The sequence below is a fragment of the Mixophyes fleayi genome, chromosome 3, assembly GCF_038048845.1.
Source record: "Mixophyes fleayi isolate aMixFle1 chromosome 3, aMixFle1.hap1, whole genome shotgun sequence".
Lineage (NCBI taxonomy): Eukaryota > Metazoa > Chordata > Amphibia > Anura > Limnodynastidae > Mixophyes > Mixophyes fleayi.
Genome location: NC_134404.1, coordinates 8,519,279 through 8,542,261, shown reverse-complemented (window position 1 = coordinate 8,542,261; position 22,983 = coordinate 8,519,279). Strand labels below are relative to the sequence as shown.

The 22,983-nt window shown below is 39.4% G+C and overlaps 7 non-coding genes across 7 annotated transcripts; all 7 read left to right on the top strand.

The window, feature by feature from the left end:
• The first annotated feature begins 2,281 nt into the window (after window positions 1–2,281).
• Window positions 2,282–2,353, top strand: TRNAE-UUC (transfer RNA glutamic acid (anticodon UUC)). Its single transcript has one exon. It is a non-coding gene; the product is annotated as a tRNA-Glu (tRNA).
• Window positions 2,354–4,941: 2,588 nt separating this feature from the next.
• Window positions 4,942–5,013, top strand: TRNAE-UUC (transfer RNA glutamic acid (anticodon UUC)). Its single transcript has one exon. It is a non-coding gene; the product is annotated as a tRNA-Glu (tRNA).
• Window positions 5,014–6,282: 1,269 nt separating this feature from the next.
• On the top strand, window positions 6,283–6,354 carry TRNAE-UUC (transfer RNA glutamic acid (anticodon UUC)). Its single transcript has one exon. It is a non-coding gene; the product is annotated as a tRNA-Glu (tRNA).
• Window positions 6,355–8,279: 1,925 nt separating this feature from the next.
• Window positions 8,280–8,351, top strand: TRNAE-UUC (transfer RNA glutamic acid (anticodon UUC)). Its single transcript has one exon. It is a non-coding gene; the product is annotated as a tRNA-Glu (tRNA).
• Window positions 8,352–9,620: 1,269 nt separating this feature from the next.
• Window positions 9,621–9,692, top strand: TRNAE-UUC (transfer RNA glutamic acid (anticodon UUC)). Its single transcript has one exon. It is a non-coding gene; the product is annotated as a tRNA-Glu (tRNA).
• Window positions 9,693–10,954: 1,262 nt separating this feature from the next.
• On the top strand, window positions 10,955–11,026 carry TRNAE-UUC (transfer RNA glutamic acid (anticodon UUC)). Its single transcript has one exon. It is a non-coding gene; the product is annotated as a tRNA-Glu (tRNA).
• Window positions 11,027–17,660: 6,634 nt separating this feature from the next.
• TRNAE-UUC (transfer RNA glutamic acid (anticodon UUC)) lies at window positions 17,661–17,732 on the top strand. The gene has a single exon. It is a non-coding gene; the product is annotated as a tRNA-Glu (tRNA).
• The last annotated feature ends 5,251 nt before the right edge of the window (window positions 17,733–22,983 follow it).

The following is a 22,983-nucleotide window of genomic DNA, read 5'->3' as shown; positions in this document are numbered from 1 at the left end:
AGTTAGCATGCAAAGGACAGGTTTAAGAGACCACGGAAGTGAAATGAAATACAATATTACTTCTGAAATCCTGAAATCCCATGGAGCTGAACCCATAGAGGATGCAGTGTAAAAACAGAGAGTACAGTGAGAAGTAGTGGTGACAGAGTGGACCATTGACTAGAAATCCATTGGGGTCTCACTGGGCAAAAAGGTGAAAATTTGCCACCACTATTTCTGGGATTTTTCATCAATTAAAAGAGTCAAGCTAAAATTGGAGAAAGCAGAAGAGGTTGGAAATTTTCCAACATTTTTAATCTTGACTTAAAGGCGTCTGCAGATGGAAATTCTAAGGAAGCTGTTTTCCCAAATATTTCTAAAGCTAATTAATTGAAAATGAACAAATAACAGTCAAACTCCTAATGATGTTTTACCAATTATTAACCAGGACAAATTTAGCTAGAGAAACTGTAACTTAATTTCATTTCTGCTTCCTGTTAATCATCCTGCATGTTGCTGAGCCTCTAGTTGGGCAATTATGGTTTCCGTGGTTTGTTGAAGTACAGTGCAGAGGCAGATGATAGAGACACGAGTTTTGATACTGGGGAGCCTTTCCATAGCTCTTTGCAACTCATTAAAATGGAAATGAGAACCTTTTGCACTTCCTGGAAAGAGGCCTCCAGACATCAAACATGGATTTCTTGCATTGTTACCTATAATGCTGGATTGGCATTTACCTATCTGCAAATGGTCATGTACGTGCCGTGATGATGAAAATCGTATCATCAAGCATCGACCACCTCCCTGAACACTGAGAGGTCAGGGGCGTGATGATGAAATGAGTGTCATCTTAGGCCATGTTCCACCCACTCCATGTCACCCACTTGGTTGAATATGAAATACAGAGTTAAGAAACATTACAGGAAGACATGATATATTTTATTCAGCTTCTATCAAGAAGCACATAATTGCAGTTCCCATATGGTCTAGCGGTTAGGATTCCTGGTTTTCACCCAGGCGGCCCGGGAAGTTAACGCATTTTTGAATGACAGCAACAGTACCACTTGTTTAACGCCTTCTCTATTGATCTCAGTACCAAAACCCCGGAGAAACTGTGATTTGGTTATGGAAATGGGATGTGGTCAAATCCAACTGCATCCAAAATTAGGACAGAACTGGTCTGACCTCATATTTCAACATCCATCTTCCAAACTTTGAGAGGGACATCCCTATTTTATATGTAACACATCCTTCATGTGAAAAAAAGAACTCTTGAGCTTGTGGATGAATGGGTTTTCAAGGAGGATTCACAAGTTTTTAATGGTGCAGTAGGAATGTTCTGAATGAACAGTTAGCATGCAAAGGACAGGTTTAAGAGACCACGGAAGTGAAATGAAATACAATATTACTTCTGAAATCCTGAAATCCCATGGAGCTGAACCCATAGAGGATGCAGTGTAAAAACAGAGAGTACAGTGAGAAGTAGTGGTGACAGAGTGGACCATTGACTAGAAATCCATTGGGGTCTCACTGGGCAAAAAGGTGAAAATTTGCCACCACTATTTCTGGGATTTTTCATCAATTAAAAGAGTCAAGCTAAAATTGGAGAAAGCAGAAGAGGTTGGAAATTTTCCAACATTTTTAATCTTGACTTAAAGGCGTCTGCAGATGGAAATTCTAAGGAAGCTGTTTTCCCAAATATTTCTAAAGCTAATTAATTGAAAATGAACAAATAACAGTCAAACTCCTAATGATGTTTTACCAATTATTAACCAGGACAAATTTAGCTAGAGAAACTGTAACTTAATTTCATTTCTGCTTCCTGTTAATCATCCTGCATGTTGCTGAGCCTCTAGTTGGGCAATTATGGTTTCCGTGGTTTGTTGAAGTACAGTGCAGAGGCAGATGATAGAGACACGAGTTTTGATACTGGGGAGCCTTTCCATAGCTCTTTGCAACTCATTAAAATGGAAATGAGAACCTTTTGCACTTCCTGGAAAGAGGCCTCCAGACATCAAACATGGATTTCTTGCATTGTTACCTATAATGCTGGATTGGCATTTACCTATCTGCAAATGGTCATGTACGTGCCGTGATGATGAAAATCGTATCATCAAGCATCGACCACCTCCCTGAACACTGAGAGGTCAGGGGCGTGATGATGAAATGAGTGTCATCTTAGGCCATGTTCCACCCACTCCATGTCACCCACTTGGTTGAATATGAAATACAGAGTTAAGAAACATTACAGGAAGACATGATATATTTGTTCAGCTTCTATCAAGAAGCACATAATTGCAGTTCCCATATGGTCTAGTGGTTAGGATTCCTGGTTTTCACCCAGGCAGCCCGGGTTCGACTCCCGGGATGGGAAGTTAACGCATTTTTGATTGACAGCAACAGTACCACTTGTTTAACGCCTTCTCTATTGATCTCAGTACCAAAACCCCGGAGAAACTGTGATTTGGTTATGGAAATGGGATGTGGTCAAATCCAACTGCATCCAAAATTAGGACAGAACTGGTCTGACCTCATATTTCAACATCCATCTTCCAAACTTTGAGAGGGGCATCCATATTTTATATGTAACACATCCTTCATGTGAAAAAAAGAACTCTTGAGCTTGTGGATGAATGGGTTTCCAGGGAGAATTCACAAGTTTTTAATGGTGCAGTAGGAATGTTCTGAATGAACAGTTAGCATGCAAAGGACAGGTTTAAGAGACCACGGAAGTAAAATGAAATACAATATTACTTCTGAAATCCTGAAATCCCATGGAGCTGAACCCATAGAGGATGCAGTGTAAAAACAGAGAGTACAGTGAGAAGTAGTGGTGACAGAGTGGACCATTGACTAGAAATCCATTGGGGTCTCACTGGGCAAAAATGTGAAAATTTGCCACCACTATTTCTGGGATTTTTCATCAATTAAAAGAGTCAAGCTAAATTGGAGAAAGCAGAAGAGGTTGGAAATTTTCCAACATTTTTAATCTTGACTTAAAGGCGTCTGCAGATGGAAAATCTAAGGAAGCTGTTTTCCCAACTATTTCTAAAGCTAATTAATTGAAAATGAACAAATAACAGTCAAAATTCTAATGATGTTTTACCAATTATTAACCAGGACAATTTTAGCTAGAGAAACTGTAACTTAATTTCATTTCTGCTTCCTGTTAATCATCCTGCATGTTGCTGAGCCTCTAGTAGGGCAATTATGGTTTCCGTGGTTTGTTGAAGTACAGTGCAGAGGCAGATGATAGAGACATGAGTTTTGATACTGGGGGGCCTTTCCATAGCTCTTTGCAACTCATTAAAATGGAAATGAGAACCTTTTGCACTTCCTGGAAAGAGGACTCCAGACATCAAACATGGATTTCTTGCATTGTTACCTATAATGCTGGATTGGCATTTACCTATCTGCAAATGGTCATGTATGTGCCGTGATGATGAAAATCGTATCATCAAGCATCGACCACCTCACTGAACACTGAAAGGTCAGGGGCGTGATGATGAAATGAGTGTCATCTTAGGCCATGTTCCACCCACTCCATGTCACCCACTTGGTTGAATATGAAATACAGAGTTAAGAAACATTACAGGAAGACATGATATATTTTATTCAGCTTCTATCAAGAAGCACATAATTGCAGTTCCCATATGGTCTAGCGGTTAGGATTCCTGGTTTTCACCCAGGCGGCCCGGGAAGTTAACGCATTTTTGAATGACAGCAACAGTACCACTTGTTTAACGCCTTCTCTATTGATCTCAGTACCAAAACCCCGGAGAAACTGTGATTTGGTTATGGAAATGGGATGTGGTCAAATCCAACTGCATCCAAAATTAGGACAGAACTGGTCTGACCTCATATTTCAACATCCATCTTCCAAACTTTGAGAGGGACATCCCTATTTTATATGTAACACATCCTTCATGTGAAAAAAAGAACTCTTGAGCTTGTGGATGAATGGGTTTTCAAGGAGGATTCACAAGTTTTTAATGGTGCAGTAGGAATGTTCTGAATGAACAGTTAGCATGCAAAGGACAGGTTTAAGAGACCACGGAAGTGAAATGAAATACAATATTACTTCTGAAATCCTGAAATCCCATGGAGCTGAACCCATAGAGGATGCAGTGTAAAAACAGAGAGTACACTGAGAAGTAGTGGTGACAGAGTGGACCATTGACTAGAAATCCATTGGGGTCTCACTGGGCAAAAATGTGAAAATTTGCCACCACTATTTCTGGGATTTTTCATCAATTAAAAGAGTCAAGCTAAATTGGAGAAAGCAGAAGAGGTTGGAAATTTTCCAACATTTTTAATCTTGACTTAAAGGCGTCTGCAGATGGAAATTCTAAGGAAGCTGTTTTCCCAACTATTTCTAAAGCTAATTAATTGAAAACAGTCAAAATCCTAATAATGTTTTACCAATTATTAACCAGGACAATTTTAGCTAGAGAAACTGTAACTTAATTTCATTTCTGCTTCCTGTTAATCATCCTGCATGTTGCTGAGCCTCTAGTAGGGCAATTATGGTTTCCGTGGTTTGTTGAAGTACAGTGCAGAGGCAGATGATAGAGACACGAGTTTTGATACTGGGGAGTCTTTCCATAGCTCTTTGCAAGTCATTAAAATGGAAATGAGAACCTTTTGCACTTCCTGGAAAAAGGCCTCCAGACATCAAACATGGATTTCTTGCATTGTTACCTATAATGCTGGATTGGCATTTACCTATCTGCAAATGGTCATGTACGTGCCGTGATGATGAAAATCGTTTCATCAAGCATCGACCACCTCACTGAACACTGAGAGGTCAGGGGTGTGATGATGAAATGAGTGTCATCATAGGCCATGTTCCACCCACTCCATGTCACCCACTTGGTTGAATATGAAATACAGAGTTAAGAAACATTACAGAAAGACATGATATATTTATTCAGCATCTATCAAGTAGGCCATAATTGCAGTTCCCATATGGTCTAGCGGTTAGGATTCCTGGTTTTCACCCAGGCGGCCCGGGTTCGACTCCCGGTATGGGAAGTTAACACATTTTTGAATCACAGAAACAGTAACACTTGTTTAACGCCTTCTCTATTGATCTCAGTACCAAAACCCCGGAGAAACTGAGATTTGGTTATGGAAATGGGATGTGGGCAAATCCAACTGCATCCAAAATTAGGACAGAACTGGTCTGACCTCATATTTCAACATTCATCTTCCAAACTTTGAGAGGGACATCCCTATTTTATATGTAACACATCCTTCATGTGAAAAAAAGAACTCTTGAGCTTGTGGATGAATGGGTTTCCAGGGAGAATTCACAAGTTTTTAATGGTACAGTAGGAATGTTCTGAATGAACAGTTAGCATGTTAGCATGCAAAGGACAGGTTTAAGAGACCACGGAAGTGAAATAAAATACAATATTACTTCTGAAATCCTGAAATCCTATGGAGCTGAACCCATAGAGGATGCAGTGTAAAAACAGAGAGTACAGTGAGAAGTAGTGGTGACAGAGTGGACCATTGACTAGAAATCCATTGGGGTCTCACTGGGCAAAAATGTGAAAATTTGCCACCACTATTTCTGGGATTTTTCATCAATTAAAAGAGTCAAGCTAAATTGGAGAAAGCAGAAGAGGTTGGAAATTTTCCAACATTTTTAATCTTGACTTAAAGGCGTCTGCAGATGGAAATTCTAAGGAAGCTGTTTTCCCAACTATTTCTAAAGCTAATTAATTGAAAACAGTCAAAATCCTAATAATGTTTTACCAATTATTAACCAGGACAATTTAAGCTAGAGAAACTGTAACTTAATTTCATTTCTGCTTCCTGTTAATCATCCTGCATGTTGCTGAGCCTCTAGTAGGGCAATTATGGTTTCCGTGGTTTGTTGAAGTACAGTGCAGAGGCAGATGATAGAGACACGAGTTTTGATACTGGGGAGCCTTTCCATAGCTCTTTGCAACTCATTAAAATGGAAATGAGAACCTTTTGCACTTCCTGGAAAGAGGCCTCCAGACATCAAACATGGATTTCTTGCATTGTTACCTATAATGCTGGATTGGCATTTACCTATCTGCAAATGGTCATGTACGTGCCGTGATGATGAAAATCGTTTCATCAAGCATCGACCACCTCACTGAACACTGAGAGGTCAGGGGTGTGATGATGAAATGAGTGTCATCATAGGCCATGTTCCACCCACTCCATGTCACCCACTTGGTTGAATATGAAATACAGAGTTAAGAAACATTACAGGAAGACATGATATATTTGTTCAGCATCTATCAAGAAGTATATAATTGCAGTTCCCATATGGTCTAGCGGTTAGGATTCCTGGTTTTCACCCAGGCGGCCCGGGTTCGACTCCCGGTATGGGAAGTTAACGCATTTTTGATTGACAGCAACAGTAACACTTGTTTAACGCCTTCTCTATTGATCTCAGTACCAAAACCCCGGAGAAACTGTGATTTGGTTATGGAAATGGGATGTGGTCAAATCCAACTGCATCCAAAATTAGGACAGAACTGGTCTGACCTCATATTTCAACATTCATCTTCTAAACTTTGAGAGGGACATCCCTATTGTATATGTAACACATCCTTCATGTGAAAAAAAAGAACTCTTGAGCTTGTGGATGAATGGGTTTCCAGGGAGAATTCACAAGTTTTTAATGGTACAGTAGGAATGTTCTGAATGAACAGTTAGCATGCAAAGGACAGGTTTAAGAGACCACGGAAGTGAAATGAAATACAATATTACTTCTGAAATCCTGAAATCCCATGGAGCTGAACCCATAGAGGATGCAGTGTAAAAACAGAGAGTACAGTGAGAAGTAGTGGTGACAGAGTGGACCATTGACTAGAAATCCATTGGGGTCTCACTGGGCAAAAATGTGAAAATTTGCCACCACTATTTCTGGGATTTTTCATCAATTAAAAGAGTCAAGCTAAATTGGAGAAAGCAGAAGAGGTTGGAAATTTTCCAACATTTTAATTCTTGACTTAAAGGCGTCTGCAGATGGAAATTCTAAGGAAGCTGTTTTCCCAACTATTTCTACAATGACAGCAACAGCACCACTTGTTTAACGCCTTCTCTATTGATCTCAGTACCAAAACCCCGGAGAAACTGTGATTTGGTTATGGAAATGGGATGTGGTGAAATCCAACTACATCCAAAATTAGGACAGAACTGGTCTGACCTCATATTTCAACATCCATCTTCCAAACTTTGAGAGGGACATCCCTATTTTATATGTAACACATCCTTCATGTGAAAAAAAGAACTCTTGAGCTTGTGGATGAATGGGTTTCCAGGGAGAATTCACAAGTTTTTAATGGTACAGTAGGAATGTTCTGAATGAACAGTTAGCATGCAAAGGACAGGTTTAAGAGACCACGGAAGTGAAATAAAATACAATATTACTTCTGAAATCCTGAAATCCCATGGAGCTGAACCCATAGAGGATGCAGTGTAAAAACAGAGAGTACAGTGAGAAGTAGTGGTGACAGAGTGGACCATTGACTAGAAATCCATTGGGGTCTCACTGGGCAAAAATGTTAAAATTTGCCACCACTATTTCTGGGATTTTTCATCAATTAAAAGAGTCAAGCTAAATTGGAGAAAGCAGAAGAGGTTGGAAATTTTCCAACATTTTTAATCTTGACTTAAAGGCGTCTGCAGATGGAAATTCTAAGGAAGCTGTTTTCCCAACTATTTCTAAAGCTAATTAATTGAAAACAGTCAAAATCCTAATAATGTTTTACCAATTATTAACCAGGACAATTTTAGCTAGAGAAACTGTAACTTAATTTCATTTCTGCTTCCTGTTAATCATCCTGCATGTTGCTGAGCCTCTAGTAGGGCAATTATGGTTTCCGTGGTTTGTTGAAGTACAGTGCAGAGGCAGATGATAGAGACACGAGTTTTGATACTGGGGAGTCTTTCCATAGCTCTTTGCAAGTCATTAAAATGGAAATGAGAACCTTTTGCACTTCCTGGAAAGAGGCCTCCAGACATCAAACATGGATTTCTTGCATTGTTACCTATAATGCTGGATTGGCATTTACCTATCTGCAAATGGTCATGTACGTGCCGTGATGATGAAAATCGTTTCATCAAGCATCGACCACCTCACTGAACACTGAGAGGTCAGGGGTGTGATGATGAAATGAGTGTCATCATAGGCCATGTTCCACCCACTCCATGTCACCCACTTGGTTGAATATGAAATACAGAGTTAAGAAACATTACAGAAAGACATGATATATTTATTCAGCATCTATCAAGCAGGCCATAATTGCAGTTCCCATATGGTCTAGCGGTTAGGATTCCTGGTTTTCACCCCGGCGGCCCGGGTTCGACTCCCGGTATGGGAAGTTAACACATTTTTGAATCACAGAAACAGTAACACTTGTTTAACGCCTTCTCTATTGATCTCAGTACCAAAACCCCGGAGAAACTGAGATTTGGTTATGGAAATGGGATGTGGGCAAATCCAACTGCATCCAAAATTAGGACAGAACTGGTCTGACCTCATATTTCAACATTCATCTTCCAAACTTTGAGAGGGACATCCCTATTTTATATGTAACACATCCTTCATGTGAAAAAAAGAACTCTTGAGCTTGTGGATGAATGGGTTTCCAGGGAGAATTCACAAGTTTTTAATGGTACAGTAGGAATGTTCTGAATGAACAGTTAGCATGTTAGCATGCAAAGGACAGGTTTAAGAGACCACGGAAGTGAAATAAAATACAATATTACTTCTGAAATCCTGAAATCCTATGGAGCTGAACCCATAGAGGATGCAGTGTAAAAACAGAGAGTACAGTGAGAAGTAGTGGTGACAGAGTGGACCATTGACTAGAAATCCATTGGGGTCTCACTGGGCAAAAATGTGAAAATTTGCCACCACTATTTCTGGGATTTTTCATCAATTAAAAGAGTCAAGCTAAATTGGAGAAAGCAGAAGAGGTTGGAAATTTTCCAACATTTTTAATCTTGACTTAAAGGCGTCTGCAGATGGAAATTCTAAGGAAGCTGTTTTCCCAACTATTTCTAAAGCTAATTAATTGAAAACAGTCAAAATCCTAATAATGTTTTACCAATTATTAACCAGGACAATTTTAGCTAGAGAAACTGTAACTTAATTTCATTTCTGCTTCCTGTTAATCATCCTGCATGTTGCTGAGCCTCTAGTAGGGCAATTATGGTTTCCGTGGTTTGTTGAAGTACAGTGCAGAGGCAGATGATAGAGACACGAGTTTTGATACTGGGGAGCCTTTCCATAGCTCTTTGCAAGTCATTAAAATGGAAATGAGAACCTTTTGCACTTCCTGGAAAGAGGCCTCCAGACATCAAACATGGATTTCTTGCATTGTTACCTATAATGCTGGATTGGCATTTACCTATCTGCAAATGGTCATGTACGTGCCGTGATGATGAAAATCGTTTCATCAAGCATCGACCACCTCACTGAACACTGAGAGGTCAGGGGTGTGATGATGAAATGAGTGTCATCATAGGCCATGTTCCACCCACTCCATGTCACCCACTTGGTTGAATATGAAATACAGAGTTAAGAAACATTACAGGAAGACATGATATATTTGTTCAGCATCTATCAAGAAGTATATAATTGCAGTTCCCATATGGTCTAGCGGTTAGGATTCCTGGTTTTCACCCAGGCGGCCCGGGTTCAACTCCCGGTATGGGAAGTTAACGCATTTTTGATTGACAGCAACAGTAACACTTGTTTAACGCCTTCTCTATTGATCTCAGTACCAAAACCCCGGAGAAACTGTGATTTGGTTATGGAAATGGGATGTGGTCAAATCCAACTGCATCCAAAATTAGGACAGAACTGGTCTGACCTCATATTTCAACATTCATCTTCTAAACTTTGAGAGGGACATCCCTATTGTATATGTAACACATCCTTCATGTGAAAAAAAAGAACTCTTGAGCTTGTGGATGAATGGGTTTCCAGGGAGAATTCACAAGTTTTTAATGGTATAGTAGGAATGTTCTGAATGAACAGTTAGCATGCAAAGGACAGGTTTAAGAGACCACAGAAGTGAAATGAAATACAATATTACTTCTGAAATCCTGAAATCCCATGGAGCTGAACCCATAGAGGATGCAGTGTAAAAACAGAGAGTACAGTGAGAAGTAGTGGTGACAGAGTGGACCATTGACTAGAAATCCATTGGGGTCTCACTGGGCAAAAATGTGAAAATTTGCCACCACTATTTCTGGGATTTTTCATCAATTAAAAGAGTCAAGCTAAATTGGAGAAAGCAGAAGAGGTTGGAAATTTTCCAACATTTTAATTCTTGACTTAAAGGCGTCTGCAGATGGAAATTCTAAGGAAGCTGTTTTCCCAACTATTTCTAAAGCTAATTAATTGAAAACAGTCAAAATCCTAATAATGTTTTACCAATTATTAACCAGGACAATTTTAGCTAGAGAAACTGTAACTTAATTTCATTTCTGCTTCCTGTTAATCATCCTGCATGTTGCTGAGCCTCTAGTAGGGCAATTATGGTTTCCGTGGTTTGTTGAAGTACAGTGCAGAGGCAGATGATAGAGACACGAGTTTTGATACTGGGGAGTCTTTCCATAGCTCTTTGCAAGTCATTAAAATGGAAATGAGAACCTTTTGCACTTCCTGGAAAGAGGCCTCCAGACATCAAACATGGATTTCTTGCATTGTTACCTATAATGCTGGATTGGCATTTACCTATCTGCAAATGGTCATGTACGTGCCGTGATGATGAAAATCGTTTCATCAAGCATCGACCACCTCACTGAACACTGAGAGGTCAGGGGTGTGATGATGAAATGAGTGTCATCATAGGCCATGTTCCACCCACTCCATGTCACCCACTTGGTTGAATATGAAATACAGAGTTAAGAAACATTACAGAAAGACATGATATATTTATTCAGCATCTATCAAGTAGGCCATAATTGCAGTTCCCATATGGTCTAGCGGTTAGGATTCCTGGTTTTCACCCAGGCGGCCCGGGTTCGACTCCCGGTATGGGAAGTTAACACATTTTTGAATCACAGAAACAGTAACACTTGTTTAACGCCTTCTCTATTGATCTCAGTACCAAAACCCCGGAGAAACTGAGATTTGGTTATGGAAATGGGATGTGGGCAAATCCAACTGCATCCAAAATTAGGACAGAACTGGTCTGACCTCATATTTCAACATTCATCTTCCAAACTTTGAGAGGGACATCCCTATTTTATATGTAACACATCCTTCATGTGAAAAAAAGAACTCTTGAGCTTGTGGATGAATGGGTTTCCAGGGAGAATTCACAAGTTTTTAATGGTACAGTAGGAATGTTCTGAATGAACAGTTAGCATGTTAGCATGCAAAGGACAGGTTTAAGAGACCACGGAAGTGAAATAAAATACAATATTACTTCTGAAATCCTGAAATCCTATGGAGCTGAACCCATAGAGGATGCAGTGTAAAAACAGAGAGTACAGTGAGAAGTAGTGGTGACAGAGTGGACCATTGACTAGAAATCCATTGGGGTCTCACTGGGCAAAAATGTGAAAATTTGCCACCACTATTTCTGGGATTTTTCATCAATTAAAAGAGTCAAGCTAAATTGGAGAAAGCAGAAGAGGTTGGAAATTTTCCAACATTTTTAATCTTGACTTAAAGGCGTCTGCAGATGGAAATTCTAAGGAAGCTGTTTTCCCAACTATTTCTACAATGACAGAAACAGTACCACTTGTTTAACGCCTTCTCTATTGATCTCAGTACCAAAACCCCGGAGAAACTGTAATTTGGTTATGGAAATGGGATGTGGTGAAATTGAACTGCATCCAAAATTAGGACAGAACTGGTCTGACCTCATATTTCAACATCCATCTTCCAAACTTTGAGAGGGACATCCCTATTTTATATGTAACACATCCTTCATGTGAAAAAAAGAACTCTTGAGCTTGTGGATGAATGGGTTTCCAGGGAGAATTCACAAGTTTTTAATGGTACAGTAGGAATGTTCTGAATGAACAGTTAGCATGCAAAGGACAGGTTTAAGAGACCACGGAAGTGAAATAAAATACAATATTACTTCTGAAATCCTGAAATCCCATGGAGCTGAACCCATAGAGGATGCAGTGTAAAAACAGAGAGTACAGTGAGAAGTAGTGGTGACAGAGTGGACCATTGACTAGAAATCCATTGGGGTCTCACTGGGCACAAATGTGAAAATTTGCCACCACTATTTCTGGGATTTTTCATCAATTAAAAGAGTCAAGCTAAATTGGAGAAAGCAGAAGAGGTTGGAAATTTTCCAACATTTTAATTCTTGACTTAAAGGCGTCTGCAGATGGAAATTCTAAGGAAGCTGTTTTCCCAACTATTTCTACAATGACAGAAACAGCACCACTTGTTTAACGCCTTCTCTATTGATCTCAGTACCAAAACCCCGGAGAAACTGTGATTTGGTTATGGAAATGGGATGTGGTCAAATCCAACTGCATCCAAAATTAGGACAGAACTGGTCTGACCTCATATTTCAACATCCATCTTCCAAACTTTGAGAGGGACATCCCTATTTTATATGTAACACATCCTTCATGTGAAAAAAAGAACTCTTGAGCTTGTGGATGAATGGGTTTCCAGGGAGAATTCACAAGTTTTTAATGGTACAGTAGGAATGTTCTGAATGAACATTTAGCATGCAAAGGACAAGTTTAAGAGACCACGGAAGTGAAATAAAATACAATATTACTTCTGAAATCCTGAAATCCCATGGAGCTGAACCCATAGAGGATGCAGTGTAAAAACAGAGAGTACAGTGAGAAGTAGTGGTGACAGAGTGGACCATTGACTAGAAATCCATTGGGGTCTCACTGGGCAAAAATGTGAAAATTTGCCACCACTATTTCTGGGATTTTTCATCAATTAAAAGAGTCAAGCTAAATTGGAGAAAGCAGAAGAGGTTGGAAATTTTCCAACATTTTTAATCTTGACTTAAAGGCGTCTGCAGATGGAAATTCTAAGGAAGCTGTTTTCCCAACTATTTCTAAAGCTAATTAATTGAAAATGAACAAATAACAGTCAAAATTCTAATGATGTTTTACCAATTATTAACCAGGACAATTTTAGCTAGAGAAACTGTAACTTAATTTCATTTCTGCTTCCTGTTAATCATCCTGCATGTTGCTGAGCCTCTAGTAGGGCAATTATGGTTTCCGTGGTTTGTTGAAGTACAGTGCAGAGGCAGATGATAGAGACACGAGTTTTGATACTGGGGAGCCTTTCCATAGCTCTTTGCAACTCATTAAAATGGAAATGAGAACCTTTTGCACTTCCTGGAAAGAGGCCTCCAGACATCAAACATGGATTTCTTGCATTGTTACCTATAATGCTGGATTGGCATTTACCTATCTGCAAATGGTCATGTACGTGCCGTGTTGATGAAAATCGTTTCATCAAGCATCGACCACCTCACTGAACACTGAGAGGTCAGGGGTGTGATGATGAAATGAGTGTCATCATAGGCCATGTTCCACCCACTCCATGTCACCCACTTGTTTCAATATAAAATACAGAGTTAAGAAACATTACAGGAAGACATGATATATTTGTTCAGCATCTATCAAGAAGTACATAATTGCAGTTCCCATATGGTCTAGCGGTTAGGATTCCTGGTTTTTTACCCAGGCGGCCCGGGTTCAACTCCCGGTATGGGAAGTTAACGCATTTTTGAATCACAGAAACAGTAACACTTGTTTAACGCCTTCTCTATTGATCTCAGTACCAAAACCCTGGAGAAACTGTGATTTGGTTATGGAAATGGGATGTGGGCAAATCCAACTGCATCCAAAATTAGGACAGAACTGGTCTGACCTCATATTTCAACATTCATCTTCCAAACTTTGAGAGGGACATCCCTATTTTATATGTAACACATCCTTCATGTGAAAAAAAGAACTCTTGAGCTTGTGGATGAATGGGTTTCCAGGGAGAATTCACAAGTTTTTAATGGTACAGTAGGAATGTTCTGAATGAACAGTTAATATGTTAGCATGCAAAGGACAGGTTTAAGAGACCACGGAAGTGAAATAAAATACAATATTACTTCTGAAATCCTGAAATCCCATGGAGCTGAACCCATAGAGGATGCAGTGTAAAAACAGAGAGTACAGTGAGAAGTAGTGGTGACAGAGTGGACCATTGAGTAGAAATCCATTGGGGTCTCACTGGGCAAAAATGTGAAAATTTGCCACCACTATTTCTGGGATTTTTCATCAATTAAAAGAGTCAAGCTAAATTGGAGAAAGCAGAAGAGGTTGGAAATTTTCCAACATTTTTAATATTGACTTAAAGGCGTCTGCAGATGGAAATTCTAAGGAAGCTGTTTTCCCAACTATTTCTACAATGACAGCAACAGCACCACTTGTTTAACGCCTTCTCTATTGATCTCAGTACCAAAACCCCGGAGAAACTGTGATTTGGTTATGGAAATGGGATGTGGGCAAATCCAACTGCATCCAAAATTAGGACAGAACTGGTCTGACCTCATATTTCAACATCCATCTTCCAAACTTTGAGAGGGACATCCCTATTTTATATGTAACACATCCTTCATGTGAAAAAAAAGAACTCTTGAGCTTGTGGATGAATGGGTTTCCAGGGAGAATTCACAAGTTTTTAATGGTACAGTAGGAATGTTCTGAATGAACAGTTAGCATGCAAAGGACAGGTTTAAGAGACCACGGAAGTGAAATAAAATACAATATTACTTCTGAAATCCTGAAATCCCATGGAGCTGAACCCATAGAGGATGCAGTGTAAAAACAGAGAGTACAGTGAGAAGTAGTGGTGACAGAGTGGACCATTGACTAGAAATCCATTGGGGTCTCACTGGGCAAAAATGTGAAAATTTGCCACCACTATTTCTGGGATTTTTCATCAATTAAAAGAGTCAAGCTAAATTGGAGAAAGCAGAAGAGGTTGGAAATTTTCCAACATTTTTAATCTTGACTTAAAGGCGTCTGCAGATGGAAATTCTAAGGAAGCTGTTTTCCCAACTATTTCTAAAGCTAATTAATTGAAAATGAACAAATAACAGTCAAAATTCTAATGATGTTTTACCAATTATTAACCAGGACAATTTTAGCTAGAGAAACTGTAAATTAATTTCATTTCTGCTTCCTGTTAATCATCCTGCATGTTGCTGAGCCTCTAGTAGGGCAATTATGGTTTCCGTGGTTTGTTGAAGTACAGTGCAGAGGCAGATGATAGAGACACGAGTTTTGATACTGGGGAGCCTTTCCATAGCTCTTTGCAACTCATTAAAATGGAAATGAGAACCTTTTGCACTTCCTGGAAAGAGGCCTCCAGACATCAAACATGGATTTCTTGCATTGTTACCTATAATGCTGGATTGGCATTTACCTATCTGCAAATGGTCATGTACGTGCCGTGATGATGAAAATCGTTTCATCAAGCATCGACCACCTCACTGAACACTGAGAGGTCAGGGGTGTGATGATGAAATGAGTGTCATCATAGGCCATGTTCCACCCACTCCATGTCACCCACTTGGTTGAATATAAAATACAGAGTTAAGAAACATTACAGGAAGACATGATATATTTGTTCAGCTTCTATCAAGAAGTCCATAATTGCAGTTCCCATATGGTCTAGCGGTTAGGATTCCTGGTTTTTTACCCAGGCGGCCCGGGTTCAACTCCCGGTATGGGAAGTTAACGCATTTTTGAATAACAGAAACAGTACCACTTGTTTAACGCCTTCTCTATTGATCTCAGTACCAAAACCCCGGAGAAACTGTGATTTGGTTATGGAAATGGGATGTGGTCAAATCCAGCTGCTTCCAAAAATAGGACAGAACTGGTCTGACCTCATATTTCAACATCCATCTTCCAAACTTTGAGAGGGACATCCCTATTTTATATGTAACACATCCTTCATGTGAAAAAAAGAACTCTTGAGCTTGTGGATGAATGGGTTTCCAGGGAGAATTCACAAGTTTTTAATGGTGCAGTAGGAATGTTCTGAATAAACAGTTAGCATGCAAAGGACAGGTTTAAGAGACCACGGAAGTGAACTGAAATACAATATTACTTCTGAAATCCTGAAATCCCATGGAGCTGAACCCATAGAGGATGCAGTGTAAAAACAGAGAGTACAGTGAGAAGTAGTGGTGACAGAGTGGACCATTGAGTAGAAATCCATTGGGGTCTCACTGGGCAAAAATGTGAAAATTTGCCACCACTATTTCTGGGATTTTTCATCAATTAAAAGAGTCAAGCTAAATTGGAGAAAGCAGAAGAGGTTGGAAATTTTCCAACATTTTTAATATATTGACTTAAAGGCGTCTGCAGATGGAAATTCTAAGGAAGCTGTTTTCCCAACTATTTCTACAATGACAGCAACAGCACCACTTGTTTAACGCCTTCTCTATTGATCTCAGTACCAAAACCCCGGAGAAACTGTGATTTGGTTATGGAAATGGGATGTGGGCAAATCCAACTGCATCCAAAATTAGGACAGAACTGGTCTGACCTCATATTTCAACATCCATCTTCCAAACTTTGAGAGGGACATCCCTATTTTATATGTAACACATCCTTCATGTGAAAAAAAAGAACTCTTGAGCTTGTGGATGAATGGGTTTCCAGGGAGAATTCACAAGTTTTTAATGGTACAGTAGGAATGTTCTGAATGAACAGTTAGCATGCAAAGGACAGGTTTAAGAGACCACGGAAGTGAAATAAAATACAATATTACTTCTGAAATCCTGAAATCCCATGGAGCTGAACCCATAGAGGATGCAGTGTAAAAACAGAGAGTACAGTGAGAAGTAGTGGTGACAGAGTGGACCATTGACTAGAAATCCATTGGGGTCTCACTGGGCAAAAATGTGAAAATTTGCCACCACTATTTCTGGGATTTTTCATCAATTAAAAGAGTCAAGCTAAATTGGAGAAAGCAGAAGAGGTTGGAAATTTTCCAACATTTTTAATCTTGACTTAAAGGCGTCTGCAGATGGAAATTCTAAGGAAGCTGTTTTCCCAACTATTTCTAAAGCTAATTAATTGAAAATGAACAAATAACAGTCAAAATTCTAATGATGTTTTACCAATTATTAACCAGGACAATTTTAGCTAGAGAAACTGTAAATTAATTTCATTTCTGCTTCCTGTTAATCATCCTGCATGTTGCTGAGCCTCTAGTAGGGCAATTATGGTTTCCGTGGTTTGTTGAAGTACAGTGCAGAGGCAGATGATAGAGACACGAGTTTTGATACTGGGGAGCCTTTCCATAGCTCTTTGCAACTCATTAAAATGGAAATGAGAACCTTTTGCACTTCCTGGAAAGAGGCCTCCAGACATCAAACATGGATTTCTTGCATTGTTACCTATAATGCTGGATTGGCATTTACCTATCTGCAAATGGTCATGTACGTGCCGTGATGATGAAAATCGTTTCATCAAGCATCGACCACCTCACTGAACACTGAGAGGTCAGGGGTGTGATGATGAAATGAGTGTCATCATAGGCCATGTTCCACCCACTCCATGTCACCCACTTGGTTGAATATAAAATACAGAGTTAAGAAACATTACAGGAAGACATGATATATTTGTTCAGCTTCTATCAAGAAGTCCATAATTGCAGTTCCCATATGGTCTAGCGGTTAGGATTCCTGGTTTTCACCCAGGCGGCCTGGGTTCGACTCCCGGTATGGGAAGTTAACGCATTTTTGAATAACAGAAACAGTACCACTTGTTTAACGCCTTCTCTATTGATCTCAGTACCAAAACCCCGGAGAAACTGTGATTTGGTTATGGAAATGGGATGTGGTCAAATCCAGCTGCTTCCAAAATTAGGACAGAACTGGTCTGACCTCATATTTCAACATCCATCTTCCAAACTTTGAGAGGGACATCCCTATTTTATATGTAACACATCCTTCATGTGAAAAAAAGAACTCTTGAGCTTGTGGATGAATGGGTTTCCAGGGAGAATTCACAAGTTTTTAATGGTGCAGTAGGAATGTTCTGAATAAACAGTTAGCATGCAAAGGACAGGTTTAAGAGACCACGGAAGTGAACTGAAATACAATATTACTTCTGAAATCCTGAAATCCCATGGAGCTGAACCCATAGAGGATGCAGTGTAAAAACAGAGAGTACAGTGAGAAGTAGTGGTGACAGAGTGGACCATTGACTAGAAATCCATTGGGGTCTCACTGGGCAAAAATGTGAAAATTTGCCACCACTATTTCTGGGATTTTTCATCAATTAAAAGAGTCAAGCTAAATTGGAGTAAGCAGAAGAGCTTGGAAATTTTCCAACATTTTTAATCTTGACTTAAAGGCGTCTACAGATGGAAATTCTAAGGAAGCTGTTTTCCCAACTATTTCTACAATGACAGCAACAGCAACACTTGTATAACGCCTTCTCTATTGATCTCAGTACCAAAACCCCGGAGAAACTGTGATTTGGTTATGGAAATGGGATGTGGTGAAATCCAACTGCATCCAAAATTAGGACAGAACTGGTCTGACCTCATATTTCAACATCCATCTTCTAAACTTTGAGAGGGACATCCCTATTTTATATGTAACACATCCTTCATGTGAAAAAAAGAACTCTTGAGCTTGTGGATGAATGGGTTTCCAGGGAGAATTCACAAGTTTTTAATGGTACAGTAGGAATGTTCTGAATGAACAGTTAGCATGTTAGCATGCAAAGGACAGGTTTAAGAGACCACAGAAGTGAAATAAAATACAATATTACTTCTGAAATCATGAAATCCCATGGAGCTGAACCCATAGAGGATGCAGTGTAAAAACAGAGAGTACAGTGAGAAGTAGTGGTGACAGAGTGGACCATTGACTAGAAATCCATTGGGGTCTCACTGGGCAAAAATGTGAAAATTTGCCACCACTATTTCTGGGATTTTTCATCAATTAAAAGAGTCAAGCTAAATTGGAGAAAGCAGAAGAGGTTGGAAATTTTCCAACATTTTTAATATTGACTTAAAGGCGTCTGCAGATGGAAATTCTAAGGAAGCTGTTTTCCCAACTATTTCTACAATGACAGCAACAGCACCACTTGTCTAACGCCTTCTCTATTGATCTCAGTACCAAAACCCCGGAGAAACTGTGATTTGGTTATGGAAATGGGATGTGGTCAAATCCAACTGCATCCAAAATTAGGACAGAACTGGTCTGACCTCATATTTCAACATCCATCTTCCAAACTTTGAGAGGGACATCCCTATTTTATATGTAACACATCCTTCATGTGAAAAAAAGAACTCTTGAGCTTGTGGATGAATGGGTTTCCAGGGAGAATTCACAAGTTTTTAATGGTGCAGTAGGAATGTTCTGAATAAACAGTTAGCATGCAAAGGACAGGTTTAAGAGACCACGGAAGTGAACTGAAATACAATATTACTTCTGAAATCCTGAAATCCCATGGAGCTGAACCCATAGAGGATGCAGTGTAAAAACAGAGAGTACAGTGAGAAGTAGTGGTGACAGAGTGGACCATTGACTAGAAATCCATTGGGGTCTCACTGGGCAAAAATGTGAAAATTTGCCACCACTATTTCTGGGTTTTTTCATCAATTAAAAGAGTCAAGCTAAATTGGAGTAAGCAGAAGAGGTTGGAAATTTTCCAACATTTTTAATCTTGACTTAAAGGCGTCTACAGATGGAAATTCTAAGGAAGCTGTTTTCCCAACTATTTCTACAATGACAGCAACAGCAACACTTGTATAACGCCTTCTCTATTGATCTCAGTACCAAAACCCCGGAGAAACTGTGATTTGGTTATGGAAATGGGATGTGGTGAAATCCAACTGCATCCAAAATTAGGACAGAACTGGTCTGACCTCATATTTCAACATCCATCTTCTAAACTTTGAGAGGGACATCCCTATTTTATATGTAACACATCCTTCATGTGAAAAAAAGAACTCTTGAGCTTGTGGATGAATGGGTTTCCAGGGAGAATTCACAAGTTTTTAATGGTACAGTAGGAATGTTCTGAATGAACAGTTAGCATGTTAGCATGCAAAGGACAGGTTTAAGAGACCACAGAAGTGAAATAAAATACAATATTACTTCTGAAATCCTGAAATCCCATGGAGCTGAACCCATAGAGGATGCAGTGTAAAAACAGAGAGTACAGTGAGAAGTAGTGGTGACAGAGTGGACCATTGACTAGAAATCCATTGGGGTCTCACTGGGCAAAAATGTGAAAATTTGCCACCACTATTTCTGGGATTTTTCATCAATTAAAAGAGTCAAGCTAAATTGGAGAAAGCAGAAGAGGTTGGAAATTTTCCAACATTTTTAATCTTGACTTAAAGGCGTCTGCAGATGGAAATTCTAAGGAAGCTGTTTTCCCAACTATTTCTAAAGCTAATTAATTGAAAATGAACAAATAACAGTCAAAATTCTAATGATGTTTTACCAATTATTAACCAGGACAATTTTAGCTAGAGAAACTGTAACTTAATTTCATTTCTGCTTCCTGTTAATCATCCTGCATGTTGCTGAGCCTCTAGTAGGGCAATTATGGTTTCCGTGGTTTGTTGAAGTACAGTGCAGAGGCAGATGATAGAGACACGAGTTTTGATACTGGGGAGCCTTTCCATAGCTCTTTGCAACTCATTAAAATGGAAATGAGAACCTTTTGCACTTCCTGAAAGAGGCCTCCAGACATCAAACATGGATTTCTTGCATTGTTACCTATAATGCTGGATTGGCATTTACCTATCTGCAAATGGTCATGTACGTGCCGTGATGATGAAAATCGTTTCATCAAGCATCGACCACCTCACTGAACACTGAGAGGTCAGGGGTGTGATGATGAAATGAGTGTCATCATAGGCCATGTTCCACCCACTCCATGTCACCCACTTGGTTGAATATAAAATACAGAGTTAAGAAACATTACAGGAAGACATGATATATTTGTTCAGCATCTATCAAGAAGTACATAATTGCATTTCCCATATGGTCTAGCGGTTAGGATTCCTGGTTTTTTACCCAGGCGGCCCGGGTTCGACTCCCGGTATGGGAAGTTAACGCATTTTTGAATCACAGAAACAGTAACACTTGTTTAACGCCTTCTCTATTGATCTCAGTACCAAAACCCCGGAGAAACTGTGATTTGGTTATGGAAATGGGATGTGGGCAAATCCAACTGCATCCAAAATTAGGACAGAACTGGTCTGACCTCATATTTCAACATTCATCTTCCAAACTTTGAGAGGGACATCCCTATTTTATATGTAACACATCCTTCATGTGAAAAAAAGAACTCTTGAGCTTGTGGATGAATGGGTTTCCAGGGAGAATTCACAAGTTTTTAATGGTACAGTAGGAATGTTCTGAATGAACAGTTAATATGTTAGCATGCAAAGGACAGGTTTAAGAGACCACGGAAGTGAAATAAAATACAATATTACTTCTGAAATACTGAAATCCCATGGAGCTGAACCCATAGAGGATGCAGTGTAAAAACAGAGAGTACAGTGAGAAGTAGTGGTGACAGAGTGGACCATTGACTAGAAATCCATTGGGGTCTCACTGGGCAAAAATGTGAAAATTTGCCACCACTATTTCTGGGATTTTTCATCAATTAAAAGAGTCAAGCTAAATTGGAGAAAGCAGAAGAGGTTGGAAATTTTCCAACATTTTTAATATTGACTTAAAGGCGTCTGCAGATGGAAATTCTAAGGAAGCTGTTTTCCCAACTATTTCTACAATGACAGCAACAGCACCACTTGTTTAACGCCTTCTCTATTGATCTCAGTACCAAAACCCCGGAGAAACTGTGATTTGGTTATGGAAATGGGATGTGGGCAAATCCAACTGCATCCAAAATTAGGACAGAACTGGTCTGACCTCATATTTCAACATCCATCTTCCAAACTTTGAGAGGGACATCCCTATTTTATATGTAACACATCCTTCATGTGAAAAAAAGAACTCTTGAGCTTGTGGATGAATGGGTTTCCAGGGAGAATTCACAAGTTTTTAATGGTACAGTAGGAATGTTCTGAATGAACAGTTAGCATGCAAAGGACAGGTTTAAGAGACCACGGAAGTGAAATAAAATACAATATTACTTCTGAAATCCTGAAATTCCATGGAGCTGAACCCATAGAGGATGCAGTGTAAAAACAGAGAGTACAGTGAGAAGTAGTGGTGACAGAGTGGACCATTGACTAGAAATCCATTGGGGTCTCACTGGGCAAAAATGTGAAAATTTGCCACCACTATTTCTGGGATTTTTCATCAATTAAAAGAGTCAAGCTAAATTGGAGAAAGCAGAAGAGGTTGGAAATTTTCCAACATTTTTAATCTTGACTTAAAGGCGTCTGCAGATGGAAATTCTAAGGAAGCTGTTTTCCCAACTATTTCTAAAGCTAATTAATTGAAAATGAACAAATAACAGTCAAAATTCTAATGATGTTTTACCAATTATTAACCAGGACAATTTTAGCTAGAGAAACTGTAAATTAATTTCATTTCTGCTTCCTGTTAATCATCCTGCATGTTGCTGAGCCTCTAGTAGGGCAATTATGGTTTCCGTGGTTTGTTGAAGTACAGTGCAGAGGCAGATGATAGAGACACGAGTTTTGATACTGGGGAGCCTTTCCATAGCTCTTTGCAACTCATTAAAATGGAAATGAGAACCTTTTGCACTTCCCGGAAAGAGGCCTCCAGACATCAAACATGGATTTCTTGCATTGTTACCTATAATGCTGGATTGGCATTTACCTATCTGCAAATGGTCATGTACGTGCCGTGATGATGAAAATCGTTTCATCAAGCATCGACCACCTCACTGAACACTGAGAGGTCAGGGGTGTGATGATGAAATGAGTGTCATCATAGGCCATGTTCCACCCACTCCATGTCACCCACTTGGTTGAATATAAAATACAGAGTTAAGAAACATTACAGGAAGACATGA